This window comes from Cryptomeria japonica, chromosome 7 (assembly GCF_030272615.1).
Source record: "Cryptomeria japonica chromosome 7, Sugi_1.0, whole genome shotgun sequence".
NCBI lineage: Eukaryota > Viridiplantae > Streptophyta > Pinopsida > Cupressales > Cupressaceae > Cryptomeria > Cryptomeria japonica.
Window position 1 is genome coordinate 395,707,354 of NC_081411.1, and position 13,058 is coordinate 395,720,411.

A 13,058-nucleotide genomic window follows, 5' to 3' on the forward strand; every position below is an offset into this window, starting at 1 on the left:
CAAAATTGAGGGTGAAGTACCCATAATACTGTAGCTAGGAATTTGGGAATCATTACAAGCAAATCAATACTAATCTAGCCCAATCACAAAAGCTCAAATGCAATGATCAATCCTAAACACACTCAATAAAGACATGAAAAACAAAACATTCAAAACTAAAAACTAAGCAAACCAAATGTAGATCTGAATGCTTCCTTCATGCGGCTCCATTGTCCTTCTTTCTTCTCCAAATAGCCTTTGTTTGTGGATCTCACCTTCAAGTGCATACACATGAGATGAAAGCAAGTAGACAAGATAGTGGCGCAAGAGTATTTTTTAGTACACCATATTCATGCATTTACTATCCATGTGACTGTATTAATATTACTGAAAGGTGTTTTATTTGCTCGCAGTTCTCATTTAATACCCGATAAAGCGAATCTTGGTTTTCGTTTTCCTTGCGATGGGCTTGGTAGAGGAGGAACATGTCAAGTATCTGCCTGGGATCATGTCTTCCTAGGATTATTCTGGATGTACAATGCAATTTCGGTAGTAATATTTCATTTTAGTTGGAAAATGCAGTCTGACGTTTGGGGTAGTATAAGTAGATCTAAATTATCATTTGTTTCATGGGTACTTTTTTATCAATACCTGATTAAAAAAGCGAAACTAATCATTTTTATATATCTCTGGAAAAAGGAACTTTATGTAGATAGAACATAGGTGTTCTTCTGAGTATAACCTACTTGCAAAAGTATTTTTTTTTCTTCTATTTATCAATTTTTTTTATTATAATACGAATATGGTAGAAAACATTATTTACTAGTAACTAGTACATAGTAAAATACAAAATTGGAAATCGTAAAGGGGAATGTGATTGATTTGACAAAGTGATTCGAAAAAGTGATTATTAGCTGGGATTGAAGAAATTTATCCAATTTATAGACAAATTGGAGAAATGACAAGATTAGCATGAATAAACTCGAATAGAAATTGCAAATCAAAAATGTCAATTATGACAAATTATGACAAATTATGACAAATTTTGCACTTACTATGCAAAATTGATTGATTGATAATTCATAACAATTTATGACACATTTCTATGTCAAAATTGATTGATTGCCAATTCATGACAATTTATGACACATTTCTATGTCAAAATTGATTGATTGTCAATTATGACAAATTATGACAAATTGAAATGTCATTCCCATGAAATTAGGAGAAAAATAGGAGGGAATTGAAATTAGATGAATTAGAAAAAGAGGAAAATTAGGAATTAAGAAATTGATGAAAATTAGGAAATTAGGAGCTAGAAGAAATTAGGTAAATTAATTAATAATTTGTCATTTATTAATTGATTCACAAAAAGAGGAGTAATTAGCCAATTAAATGAAGATTTAATTGTGACACGAAGACTTAGGATAAATAAATAATTTATTAATCCTAGAGGAAGAAATGACAAACAAGGTTAAATGATTAAATCATGAAACCCTAGAAGATGAATTAGCAATGCAAGGATGACAATTAGGTCATGATAAAAGATAATTAATGTTGATTTGATCATGATTTTGAATTGATAAATGACCAATGCTGATAAATGATTTGATTGATAAATGAGCCAATTGACGAGGAACAATGACTAATCGATCCAAATTGACATGATTGAAAAGGACGACGATCGATGACAAATTGATCTCAAAATGACAAAGTTGACAAGAGGACAAGGATCGATGAAAAAATATATTGCAAGACGACAAGATTGAAAATGACCACGATCGATGACAAATCGATCGCAAAATGATAAGATCGAAAACAACAACGATTGATGACAAATCGGTTGCAAAATGATAAGATTGAAAAGAGGACGATGATTGATTGCAAAACGACAAGATTGATAAGAGGACAACGATCGATGACAAATCAATCACAAAACGACAAGATTGATAAGAGGACAAAACCCTAATTAGGATTGACGATGTCCAAAATGATGACAAATGAATACGCACATTGATGCAATAGGATAAGATCGACCAAAATCATGATTGAAGATTGTTATCAACAAGACCAAATTCAAAAACGAGACAAATGAAGAAAGTAGAAGAATGACTTGATGCTCGCAAATGATAAAAACCAAGTGCATGACATAGGAGAAATGTTAATGCGATGCAAAAACCTAAAATGAGGTAATGCGCAAATGTTAAAGTATGACTCCGCAAGCGTTGACCATTTTTAGGTGTCTACATTTTGCCCCTCTTTGAGACAATGCGATTTTAAGCATTGTTTCAAAGAACTTAAATGAAAATGCCCCAGACAATGACAATGACATGCATGCCCCCTCGAGGAATTGGCCGGAAACATGCAGAAAAGAGGCCAATTAATTGATAAAAATGATAGGATCGAATGGACTGACAATCGGAGATCAGATGCATGAAGGATAAGCAATTGATGGTACAAAAGACCGTGACCAGCATAAGATGGAAAGGGTGCACGTCCATCTATGCACTGACAAAGATCTATAAATGAGACCAAGAGAGTGAAAATTGCTCATTTGCACTAGCCAAAGAGGAGAATTTGTTGCTCTGGAAAAGGACACTTGCAGAGAGATGGAAAACATTCCAATGGTGGATCACCTAGGAGAATGTGTATGCACCTGCAAATGATCAGACGATGCAGGAGCAATGGTATGTATCTCAAAAACCCATATTTTCAATTTCATGAATTTGACTTGCTTGTGGGACATTGCGGGGCCCATAGGGGATGCAGAAACTGACTTATGTGCTTGTGTAGTGCGAATTTTGTGCTTGTGTGAGGTCTTCTACACTTGTGTAGGGTACATAGGTGCGGGTTACATGACACAGGTGCAGGTTGCTTGACACAGGTGCAGTTGTGCATTAGCAACTCAATTTTGGTCCAAAACGACATGCGAATGATCCAAAAAGGGGGGATAAGGGTAGGATAGGTCAAAATAGAGTAAAAACACCCTAATTTGGCCATAAAACAAGGAAATGCAGCCCATAGGAGAAAACCCTAATACTGACAAAATATGCCCCAATTGTGATGTAGAGTCGACAGTATCCATTGATCACGCGGGAGAACCGACCAAACTGCTTCATGCTACGACATAGACTCAGGAGCACGGACATAGATACATTAGCAAGACTTGGGATATATTACATCACATTCATGCCCAAGATTAGGGCAAACACAGGATTGCTTACCGCATTGGCAGAGTGATGGCATTCAAAGACTTCCTCCTTCCATCTGGCGATTGGAGAGGCGACTGTGACACTAAAGGACATATGGTGCATCCTCCACATTCTGATTCATGGGGAGATGGTAGAGTATGACCCAGTGATAGGGAGAGACGCGTTATGCAGATTATTTGAGTGCGACGTAGAGGATTTGGATATTATCGAGAGGGAGATTGGCTGGGAGAGCATGGCATCAGAGTATGATCGATGATATGTGGTGATAGCAGTGGTGATAGCATGCCTACTGGTAGGGGACAAATGAGGACATGGATTCCCTATTGGATGGGGAAGAGTGCTAGAGTGGATGGCGACAGAGGGGATGGTGTACGCATGGGGACCATGTGTACTGGCTATGCTATATTTTCAGTTGCTTCAGATAGCATATCAGGGAGTTCAAACTTTGAGCTGTGGAGTCACATTGTTACAGGTATGGGCATTTGAGCACATAGCTATATGTTGACTGATTACAGAGAGACAGGTAGTACCACATCAACCATATGTGTACTACTATGGGGGAGCACTGAGACAGGGTCCTTTTGGATACATATTGTATTGGCGACATGAGCTAGACAGATTGAGAGAGTTCACATGGAGGCCATATCTTGATTGCCCTGGATGGCTAAATGACTATCTCTTGTGATAGATTTGCATAACAAGTCATCAACATAGTCCTCCATCAAAGTATGCATGAAATCATGAAAAATTGTCGTCATCGCTCTTTGATATGTTGCACTTGCATTTTTAAGGCCAAAGGGCATCACATTCTAGCAATAGGTACCCCAATCATAGGTGAATGTTGTCTTATGTTGATCTTCAGGAGCAATGCAAATTTGGTTATAGCCGGAGAAACCATCCATCAATGAGAGCATCTCATATCTAGCAGTCATGTCGACTATGATGTCTATGTTTGGCAGTGGAAAATCATCTTTAGGGCATGCTTTATTGAGATCCCTAAAATCTGTATAGATTCTGATGCCCCCAGTTACTTTGCTAACTGGTACCAAATTTGAAATCCAGTCTACATAATCAATGGGTCTAATGAAGCCTACATCTAGTAATTTTTTCAGTTCCACCTTGACGAAAAGAGCCGCCTGGGGATGCATCTTTCTAAGTTTTTGTTTGACAGGCTTGGCATCTGCTTTCATTGGCAAGTGATGAAGGACTAATTCTGGATCGAGGCCAGGCATATCTGCATAGGACCATGCAAAGTTGATCTTCTTCTCAAGAAAGAAATTGACAAAATCTATCTTTTCCTGTTTTGATAGAGAAGCAGCAAAATGAATGACCTTAGGGTTGTCAGGTGTACCCAAATTGATTTCCTCAGTCATTTCCACAAGCAATGTTGATTTGTCCTGACTTGATAGGGGTATGTCCACTCTTCCACCTTTGGGCGCCTTAGAGAGGTTTTCACCCACAGGTACATCTTTTATTTTTACTTTTGTATGATCAGAGAGTGCCTTACGGTTTTCACTCAAAGACCTATTCTTTTGATTTTTTTCTTTTTCTTTTCTTTTTTCATTTTGATGACTAGAAGATGGAGTTGACTCCCCAAAATATGTTGTGGAATCCAAATCAATAGAAAATCCTTCCTTATGATCACCTTGTGGTATGCCTTCCCGTAGTCCAAGGAATTCTACAATTTCTTCATCATTTTGAAAACAATCCAATGTGAGTGGTTCTTGTTGGTCATGTTGGATAAGCTGGGGATAAACGAGGGGCATGTCATCATTAGTTTTTAGGAGAGAGAGGGATGAGATGGTAAAGATGTAAACATCCATGGTATCACTCTTAGAATTGCTCGTATCTGATTCGGACCTTGGGTCCCAGAATGACTCTATCCAAGCATTAGGACATGTTTTAGGAAGGGGAGTTATTTCATGTTTATCTTCCATAAGCAAATTATCAGGATCAAGGAAAATATTGTCAAGGGCATAGGAGCTAGAAGAGAAAGAACTCCACTCCCATTCATTGGAATCAGTTTTGGGTCGGGTATCCTCAGGTGTTATTTCATCATCAGAGTTATGCCCTTTTCCACACGTGGTCACTTTGGTAGATGAGGATCCAATTCACAATGGCACAAAACCTAACCCTAAAGTTGGAGGCCGCATCTTGGGTATAATAGGTTCTAGCCTTCCCTTCTTGTCCGGGCCTAAGCCACTGCAACCGTCATATCCTTTCTTTTGCAGCATAATAAATCCTTTGCCATACCATTCCACTAGAAACCTGACAGGAGGGGTCTCACTTGGATCCTTATAAAGCCAGCCTATGACATCATCATCTAAAGTTTCTTTGTCAAGTTCACCCCATCTTGTAAATGTGGTGGGAGGTTGATATTGAATGACTACTTTAGGTTCCTTTTGCAACAAATGTGGTTTGCCATATGATTTTGGAGATATTGGTAAATTCCTGATGAGGAATGTTTGATCCATTGAATATTCTCTGCATCCTTGGTCCTGTATCTTCAATTTTCCTTTGACAGCATCTAACAATTCATTAGGATCCACATAGCTATTTGAGTGGGCCTCTCTATTGATTGGGACTTGCTGCTGAGGGGAATCCTTTAGAGTAGCACAAAATTGAAATGGATTAGGATCTCCTAGAATTGTTATCTCAGCTCCATTGTAAGGATATTTTAAACATTGATGATTGGTGGATGGAATTGCTTTCATTGCATGGATCCATGGACGACCAAGAATCATATTGTAAGGGAGATCAAGGCCTAAGACCTACAAGAAAGTGTTTTCTATCACTGGACCGACTCTGATAGGTAATGTAATTATCCCTTTAGATGGGTGCTCAACATCATCATATGCTTTGATTGTTATTCTTTTGGAAGCATCAATGTCATTTTCTATATAACCAAGGCCAATGACAACTCTCAAGGTACAAATATTAAGACCCGCTCTGCCATCTATCAAGACTCATCGGATTTTGCAATTATGGACAAAGACTTCAAGATGTAAAGGATCATTATGAGGGAGCTTATCAGGCGAGATATCATTATCAGAAAATGCGACATTTTGGGAAACAACTAGATGTCCAATTCGGGCTTGAAACTGGTCAACATCAATGTCTGTCGGGATAGTGGACTCAATTAAAGCTTTATCTAGGATGGAATGATGCATGGGGGACATTTTCAACAACTCAAGGATTGATATTTGTGCAGGTGTCTTTCCTAGATGATCCAAGAGATTATACTGACTTGCAGGAGTTGGTTTGGGAGGAGCTGCAGGAGCTCCTTTCAAGACTATTTTGGATCGACGAGTGGTGACTACGCAAGAAGGATCTTGTTCCTTTATTCGTATGGTGGAAACATACTCATTTGACACTCGAAAAAAATTGATGACATTGTTATAACCAGTGTTTGCATAATTTTCTATTTGGGTGGGGTTTGAAGAAGATGCTTTACCCTTGTCATGATCAAGCAAAGCAGTTTTGAAAATGGTATGATCAGTATTAGAGGTCACGTTGGGAAGATCTACCTCAATTACTCCTTGTTCTAACAAGTCTTGAATCATATGTTTCAATTGAAAACATGACGTGGTTTTATGTCCTTTTGATCGATGGTACTCACAATATGCATTATCATTCCACCAATGCGGTTTTACCACTGGTTCTGCCTTGATATCTGGTAGCTTGATGAATTTCGCTTGTATTAATTGTTTCATTACTGATTCAATAGGCTCTCCCAATGGCGTAAACTATCGCGGAGGTCCATCTCTTGATCGAAAAGGTTTGCGTTGCTGGTTTTGTTGTTGACCTTGTTGTTGATTATATGGCTAAGTGTATTGTTGAGCATGTTGTTGGTATTGCGGCTATTGAGTAACATTGCTCATTGGTTTTTGATTTTGTTCCATAGTTGACATATTAGGAACACTCAATTTCTTGATTGTGAATGGGGGTTGATTTGCATTCACCGCTCTTGCATCAACAACACCATCATTAGTGACATTCTTGTTTTTATACCAAAATCTATTTCGGTCCCCTGAATTATTTGCGTTGTCACTGTCTTTATTGAGCTTAATAATTCCTTTAGCTACAAGAGCAGTTTCAATATTCATCCCTTTCTTAATGAGTTTCTCAATAGTACTAGGACTTGATTGTGAATGGGGGTTGATTTGCATTCACCGCTCTTGCATCAACAACACCATCATTAGTGACATTCTTGTTTTTATACCAAAATCTATTTCGGTCCCCTGAATTATTTGCGTTGTCACTATCTTTATTGAGCTTAATAATTCCTTTAGCTACAAGAGCAGTTTCAATATTCATCCCTTTCTTAATGAGTTTCTCAATAGTACTGGGACTTTTCAGTTTCAGCTCATACATCATTTCTGGGACCAAATTTTGGATAAACAGATTCACTTGTTGTTCTTCAGGTATATCTAGGGAAGAATGACTATACAAGTTTCGCCATCGTTGCAAGAAAGTCACTAATGGTTCACCTTGCTTTTGCTTGGTGTTACATAAATCTGACATGGTCACGTCACTTTCGATGTTGAACGCGAAATGAGATATAAACTTTTGAGCCAGTTCCGACCAAGTCTTTATGTTTCCTAGCAGATGCGAATACCAATCCATGGCTTGTCCCGTGAGACTTCGTGCAAATAAGCGCATTAAATATGTTTCCTCATAACTCACTTCAGTACATGCCACAAAAAATGCTCGAATGTGATCTTTTGGATTGCCATTCCCTTTATATTTCTCAAAATTAGGTGCCTCAAAATGCTTAGGGAATGGAGGCATGTATAAGCTCTTGTCAAATGGATTAGGACATAAATCTTGATCCGTATATAGCTTCTTTGTTCTTTTGGTTTCCAATGCGTCAACTTGTCGTTGCAACTTCTCAAGTTGTTGCACAATTGTATCAGATTTTGGAGGTCCATCATTAATCCTAGTGGGTACTCTTTGTCGATACATCATGTTTTCAATCGGTTGTTGATACTCTGAAATTGCCATCTTTGGTGTCTTCGGCATATAATGTTCTTGGTACATCTCTTGTGGTTGTGGTTGTGCCATGCCTTGATATTGACCTTGTTGCTGTACTTCTTGTAGCCTAGGTTGATATTGCAATTGAGGGTGTTGTTGATATTGCATAGGCGCCAATTGTGGTTGTGAAGTATGATAGCTTGTTTGTCTTGGCACATATTGAGGCACATGTTGTTGTTGATGCTGATGAATCAGAATTTGCGGACCTTGTGCCAATTGTTGTCGTCGCGGTGTAAATCCCATCATTTGCAAACAACTTTGTTTGGGTGGTTTTTGTTGTTTTTCCTTAAGATGGGGTATCGCACTTGCATTAACTTGTTGTGTTGTTTGTCCAATCCATTGTGGTGGTTGCAAGTTTGCATTAACTTATAATGAGGTAGAAGGCGCTGCAATTTGTTGTCGAATGCAATATTGTTGATGTTGTGCATTGTTTGTTTGCACATTCGATTGTACCATTTGTGTATTACTCAATTGTTGCAACATTTGTTGTTGGTGCAAACCACTATCCATAGCTCTTTGTGTTGCCATTATTAAAGGATCTGTCACCATAGTGTTTGGCAAATATATTGAGCTTAATGGGGCATAAGAACTTTGTTGCATTGTGCAATTGTTTTGAACATTGGTGATATCAAGCATTCCAGTCGTGAAGCTTTCTTGCATCTTAGACTTTGATCCAACTTTATGCATGTGAGGAACCACTTCTTATTGAGGAACCATTGTCAATATTTGTGTGATCTTCATTTGATCTTGTGTTATAGGTGTTGTGTTGAATAACGGATTATTTATTGTTTCAAATGGTGACTTTTGAGGAATAGTCACTGTCAATGCCTTTGAAACACGTTTACTCATCAAGGTAGGTTGAACTTCCTGTTGCACATTTTCTTCATTTGGATGCAGAGAGAAACTTAACAACTCACTGCCTTGTTGCATTTGCACATTAATTTGCTCATTTGAGGAAGCCACATTACTCATCATGTTGAGATATTTTTGTGGGAACATCTTAAAGACCTTGTTCAAGAATTTATCCATCTTTTTTGTCAACTTTGGATCTTGAAGGAACATGTCAACATCATCAGAAGCATCAGAATCTGATGAAGAATCTGGTTGGACATTTGGATTTGTTTCTTGTTGAACGGTTTGGTCTGAACCAAATCCTTGTGAAAGAGTTTGTTCCTCATGTAATGTTTGAGTTTGAATGTCATGTTGCAGGTTTGGTTGATTCTAATTGAAAGGTGCATTTCCTTTTGGTGTTGGTGGAACACTCCCATGTCCTGGTTTCATGGGTACAAATACTGGTTCATATAATGGAGGTGGTCCAAGTTGAACCATTCCATATGGTGGTAATGATGTGTTTGATGAACCTTCAATTTGCACTGTTTGACTAGTTTGAAACTGTGAATTTGCTATGTTGTCAATGGGTTGATACGTTGGTTCGCCCATCTTCTTAGATTTTGACCTTGTTTCAACAGGCATGTCACTATGCAAATGCAATATTTTTGGAATTTTTCAAGGATAATATATGATATGTAACTAAATGCAAACTAAATAGATGAAAATGCAATCTATGGCAAGAATGCAATCTATGTTTTTGGTTGTTTTTAAAGATTTTGACAAACTTTTGAATGCAAATCTAAAAGAGACCCTTAGGAAATTTGAAATGATGTCTAGACCTCAAAGGACAAAAGGACCAAGTGACAAAAGGACAAATTGACAATGTCTCACCTATATGCTTCGATACTAAGCTAGGTTTGACGAGATGACAAAAGATAAAAGTTTGATAAGGTCAAGACTTCTTAACAATGACTTAGGGTTTATCAAAGATTTGGATTACTCAAGTATGACAAAACCTAGCTTTAACACTATATGCAAAGGGACTATTAGTATGCAAATGACCCTAATATGATATGATAATGACCTAAGTTTAATGAAGAAACTTAGGGCATGCAAATGTGAATGTATGACAATGGTATTACTCTAACACAAGAGGACACATGCAAATGGATGACCCTTATTGACATGCAAAGGAGTATGACTTAGATGAGACTTAACCTTGATAGTTGACAATGAACTTGCAAAATGCAAATCTAGGATGAACCTAAACCTAAGTGACATGAATGTTGATACAAGATTTTGAAACAATGTTTGACAACCTTGTTTGAAGATGTTTGGAACTTTGTTGGATGAAATGTTCTTGTGCTTAACCTTGTTTTGAATCAATTTGTCTTGCTTTGAAATGAGATGCAATTCAACTTTTGACAAGCAAAGAAGACAAGATATTTCAACTTAGACTCAAGACAATCATGCTCATTCCCACATTTCTTATGGTAGGCAAGGACATTAGGTACTTGAGAGGCAGACTCATTATGAGATTCAAGGTGAATACATAGATGCTTGACCCCATGGGCTCCCCTCCATGACACTCACTTCTCAGGGCAGCCAAGCATCAGTCCCCATGGAAATCTCCCCATGGCAAACTTAGTATCTCTTCCAAGTATCCGAACTTGTCCTTCTCAAGCAACTAGAAGGGTTTTTGGCCTCTAAAAACAAGGTGTTTAGTAAGGATTTCTGTTAAGTGTTACTCCTTGATGTCATGCAAGCGTGATTGAGACATTAAGCCCACCAAGATACCAAAAAAATGTAGTCGCACAAGCATGATTTAGACCATGAGGTCCTACTTAGATGTTGATATGAGAAAGAGTTCAAGGGTCATCACTTCCCAAGTAACTACAATTCCCACGTAACCCTTCCTTCAAAGCTTTCGCTCATCAGGTATTTGTTTATAGTGAGTTAGAATGCCAAGGTATTCTAGCCATACTCACTTTGGGTCATTCCCTTCTCACGATTATCACTTGCTTGCAAAAGCAAATGGTCGGGAAGACAGGCCCTCTAAAGGTGACACACAATCAAAAACATGAGCATGGTAACGAAGATCTGGATTTCTGATCACCCTAAGAAGGATGAGAGCATACTCTCCTACTCCAATGTCAAACTCAACAATAAAAGCAAACATATATTCATTCCATCCTATTTAGAAATCATACTAGGTGCCTAAATATTAATTGCAAACACAAAGTTTAGTTGTAATCCAAGGCAACCTGCAAAACCCAAGTTAGAAGTTTGATATGTTTAGTCTTCGACTATCGAACCTGCATAAAACATGTTATTAGTTTCATTTGTTGTCTTTTCCATGCGTATTGCCAAGGTGCTGCACAGAGAATCAATACCAAAAACCAAAAAAGCAGAAACAGAATGCAAAAACAAAACAATTTTCAAGTAAAACACTGCTTTTTGTACCTCTGTTTTTGGACTTACATAGGCGCAAAATGTTGAACATAGGCACAGAATGTCCTTGACACAAGCACAGGATGCTTGACACAGGTGCAGGTTGTCTCACACAGGCGCAGAAGTCCCCAGAAAGCCCTGCATTACCCTGTTTCTTGGGTTTTTGACCTACAAATCAACTAAAAAGCACTCAAAAGCATGATTAGAGGGTTAGTTCATGTCGAGTTCACCATTTAATGTAGCTAGGAATTCGGGAATCATCACAAGCAAAATCAATACTAATCTAGCCCAATCACAAAAGCTCAAATGCAATGATCAATCCTAAACACACTCAATAAAGACATGAAAAACAAAACATTCAAAACTAAAAACTAAGCAAACCAAATGTAGATCTGAATGCTTCCTTCATGCGGCTCCATTGTCCTTCTTTCTTCTCCAAATAGCCTTTGTTTGTGGATCTCACCTTCAAGTGCATACACATGAGATGAAAGCAAGTAGACAAGATAGTGGCGCAAGAGTACTCGAAGCGTGATTGATTTGACAAAGTGATTCGAAAAAGTGATTATTAGCTGGGATTGAAGAAATTCATCCAATTTATAGACAAATTGGAGAAATGACAAGATTAGCATGAATAAACTCAAATAGAAATTGCAAATAAAAAATGTCAATTATGACAAATTATGATAAATTTTGCACTTACTATGCAAAATTGATTGATTGATAATTCATAACAATTTATGACACTTTTCTATGTCAAAATTGATTGATTGTCAATTCATGACAATTTATGACACATTTCTATGTCAAAATTGATTGATTGTCAATTATGACAAATTGAAATGTCATTCCCATGAAATTAGATGAATTAGAAAAAGAGGAAAATTAGGAATTAAGAAATTGATGAAAATTAGGAAATTAGGAGCTAGGAGAAATTAGGTAAATTAATTAATAATTTGTCATTTATTAATTAATTCACAAAAAGAGGAGTAATTAGCCAATTAAATGAAGATTTAATTGTGACACGAAGACTTAGGATAAATAAATAATTTATTAATCCTAGAGGAAAAAATGACAAACAAGGTTAAATGATTAAATCATGAAACCCTAGAAGATGAATTAGCAATGCAAGGATGACAATTAGGTCATGATAAAAGATAATTAATGTCGATTTGATCATGATTTTGAATTGATAAATGACCAATGCTGATGAATGATTTGATTGATAAATGTGCCAATTGACAAGGAACAATGACTAATTGATCCAAATTGACATGATTGAGAAGGACGACGATCGATGACAAATTGATCTCAAAATGACAAAGTTGACAAGAGGACAAGGATCGATGACAAAATAGATTGCAAGACGACAAGATTGAAAATGACCATGATCGATGACAAATCAATCGCAAAATGATAAGATCGAAAACAACAATGATTGATGACAAATCGGTCGCAAAATGATAAGATTGAAAAGAGGACGACGATCGATCGCAAAATGACAAGATTGATAAGAGGACAACGATCGATGACAAATCGATCACAAAATGACAA